The following is a 3,861-nucleotide window of genomic DNA, read 5'->3' as shown; positions in this document are numbered from 1 at the left end:
GTTTTTATTTATATATAAGAAAATGGGTCCAAATCTGAAATGACAAAATTTAGATAAACAGGAAGTAGATTTTATGCAGTTTTCCAAGATTCAGATGATATCTAAATGTAGGTTGGCCTATTACTGTTCGATAATGAAAACTAAAAACTACTAGAGAGATGCTTAAGCATTCTGAAAATTAGAGAACTATCTAATGTCTTTCAAAAATTAAGATTCAACAATTCAGTCTTTAAAACAAGCCTGAACACCCATCTTTTACAGAAACTAATTTTAGAAAGTTGGCAGGGTTGGCAGTATTCAACCACCTTGATATTTTTATCTGATGAAGAACCGAGTTAGAAGGTGAACAAAATCAGCATGGCACAACAATTACACTTAATAGTTCACTGACTTTACTAAATTATGATTGAAAACATACATAGACAGAACCTTTGTTAGATGTTAAGATAAACTCAGGATGTCGTTTTGTGTAATGTCATGGTCACTTCCACTGTGCTTCAAGATACTTGTACTTTTGACTAGTAATTAAATGCAAAATGTGCAGCTTAATAGGATTACAGTGGTTGAACCCTGTCCATGTGAAAGAAGTATGCACACTATATCAGCAGGTCTAGACATTTGTAATGAAGAACTCACAGCATAGGTTTCTGACCCAAATTGAATGTGTTTCTTGTTCTTATTAGCTAACCTGGCCAAAGGCCATGTGAGCTATTGCCATCACTTGGCGTCGTCATTAACAATTTTTCAATAGTCTTCTTTTCTGAAACTACTTGACCAATTGGGACCAAACTTGGTATGAATGTTCCTTGGGGTATCCTGCATAGAACTGATGTGGGGATTTTGATCTGTCGAAAAACATGGCTGCTGTTACTGAAAATAGAACATAGAGGTCAGACAGTAGTTTTTCGCATATATCTCCAAAACGGTTAGGTTTAGCCAAATTCTGACATGTGGTAAAAGTGTTCAACATGATGAGATCTATCTGCAGTCTAATTTTCATTTTAATCTATTAAGCCATGTTGGACTTATTGCCCTTTTTCAACGTTTTTTGCTATTTTTTGTTATTTCTCTCAAAAATCTTCTCCTCTGACACTACTTGACCAATTAGAACCAAACTTGGTATGATTGTTCCTTGGGGTATCCTGCATAGAATTGGTGTGGGGATATTTGATCTGTTGAAAAACATGGCCGCCATTACTGAAAATAGAACATAGGGGTCAGACAGTAGTTTCTCGCATATATCTCCAAAACGGTTAGGTTTAGCCAAATTTTGACACATAGTAAAGTGTTCAGCATGATGAGATCTATCTGCGGTCAAATTATCATTTTAATTTATTAAGCCATGTTGGAGTTATTGCCCTTTTTCGACGTTAATTTGCCATTTTTAATGTTATTTCTTTCAAAAATCTTCTCCTCTGACACTATTTTACCAATTGAAACAAAACTTGGTATAAGTGTTCCTTGGGTATCCTGCATAGAACTGGTGTGGAATTTCTGATCCGTCAAAAAACATGGCCACTGTTACTAAAAATAGAGCATATGAGTCGGACAGTAGTTTTTCACATGTATCTCCAAAACTGTTAAGTTTAGCCAAATTCTTTCAATAGCTAAAATGATCCTTATTTTTAGGACTACAAAAGTCTTCAGGCATAAAATTTGTTAGACACTTTCTTATAAGAGTTATTGCCCTTGACAGGGGAAAATGACAGGGTTTTTTTTTACAGTTTTCAGGCAATGTCTTGAAAACTAGGATAGATTTAGACTTTCATTTTCTGAAATGATCCTTATGATAAGTCCTATCAAAGTTTTCTTGAGTCAAAATTGTTGGACAACTTCTTGTTTAATTTATTGCCCTTGAAAGGCAAAATTCAACCAGGTGAGCGATTCAGGCTCCTGGGAGCCTCTTGTAAAATTATCTGTATGTTTAAACAGATTTTAAGTAAATTAGAATGCAAAAAACTACTTCACAAATCAGCTTTTATACTAAAGAGAATCATTTGAATAAAAAAAATACTGCAATATAAAATAAGATAAACTAGAAATCATTGAGATGGAATCCATCTCTGTGGGCCCCACTGTGACTATTAAGTCATATATACCTTAAGGTTAAAGTTCAAGGTCATAGGCCACTATGAATGGTATGTGACACATTGTCATTAGGTGATCTACTCACATGTCAAATATCAAAAGCCAACATCAAGACAAAAAAGTTGCAGCCTGGACATGAGTTGACCTTGAGGTCAAAGTTCGAGGTCATAGGCCACTACCCATTGTACATTACACATCGTCATTAGATGATCTACTTACATGTCAATTATCAAAACTTACGTTGAAAGACAAAAAAGTCACAACCTAGACATGTGTTTGTAACCAACAGATGCACAAATGCATGACAGACGGACAGAGTAAGAACAACTGGGCAACCACCACTTTTCATGGTCGGGCCCTAATTACAAAAAGAGGTTTTTGTTGCCCCTTTTATAAATTATCATAATCCAATTAATAACAGGAAATGGTGGGCATATATGAAAAGACAAAATATTTGTAAGATACACCATTAATATTGGACGAATCAAACTTTTATTTTTAAGTCTTATTGAAATTTAGTCATTCTCCTCTACAAGAGAATTAACTATTTTCAGTGTAGAGTCTTTACTCTTTCATTAACTCTTTATATAAGGGTACATTTTATATATTATCTGTATACAGATTAATTCAGATACTCATGTTATTGTTGATCAAATATCAGAGGTCAATGATTGATTACTGGGGTTTATCAAAGGTCAACAATAATAAAGACCCAATAGTCTCTTGTTTATTTAACCAGATGAATAACAGAAAACAATTAGAATTTGTAGATCAGCTGAATCCTTACTAAATACTTTATAACAAACAGTACAAACCACATCTCATCCTAACATAAAACTGCAAAATGTTTGTAGGTTAATAAGAAAATGCTTTGATACAACCCCAGAGGTCAAACCCTGAACAATTTGGGCAAGTATGGACGCATCATTTAAGCTTGAAACAGATCTGAATCTTGATTTTGATTAAATATTTTACACAGAATAATATTTTGACAAGAGTCAAAGTGGCCTCTTATTCATAACTGCTTCCAGTTACAATCCTTAAAATCAATCCTTTTGTCATATTGCATCTTGTGGTACAAATTCAAAAATATCCATTCACTTCAAGTAGTCCAGACATCATGCAAGTGATTGTTTCTGGCCCTTAATTCCTAAATGGTACACATCACAACCCTCAAAATCAATCTCATCCTTCCTTTTGTGGAATGGCGCCTTATGGTACAATTTCAGAGATCTATACACTTACACTAAATATTATTTATTCTGGTTTAACCAATGTAAAATAAAGGTATACAGAAAAACAAACTTATTTACATATCATTAATACGTTGTACAGTTGTTGAAATATACAATATATGAAACAGTTTAAGTAGAGCACTATCATTAGCAGCACAGCGAGGTTAAATGTAATATCACTATATAATAGTTCTACAGAGTTTTCTAAGCTTTGAATGCTGTTTTTGATTCATGACAGTGTTTGAATTTAAAACATTACAGTAAGTTATGGACTTTGTCAAAAAGAGCTTTCTATCTGATTGTATACTACTGCACTCAATTACATAATGGTATTCCTCAACAACACCATCTTTGCACAATGGACACTTTCCCAGTTACTGTGGTATATTTTGCCATAAACCACTTTCAGCTGGAAGCATTGTCCTGAACCTTGACAGTTATTGTCTGGAAATGAAATGGTTACGAACAACGACAACAGCATGATAGCATTATATGACCACATTCTTTTTAAATAAAAAATGGGGTCAAAAATCCAAAA

The sequence above is a fragment of the Perna viridis genome, chromosome 1, assembly GCF_037379345.1.
Source record: "Perna viridis isolate PV_CMFRI_1.1 ecotype Kerala chromosome 1, ASM3737934v1, whole genome shotgun sequence".
NCBI classification, from domain to species: Eukaryota; Metazoa; Mollusca; class Bivalvia; order Mytilida; family Mytilidae; genus Perna; species Perna viridis.
Note: the sequence above shows the minus strand (reverse complement) of the source record.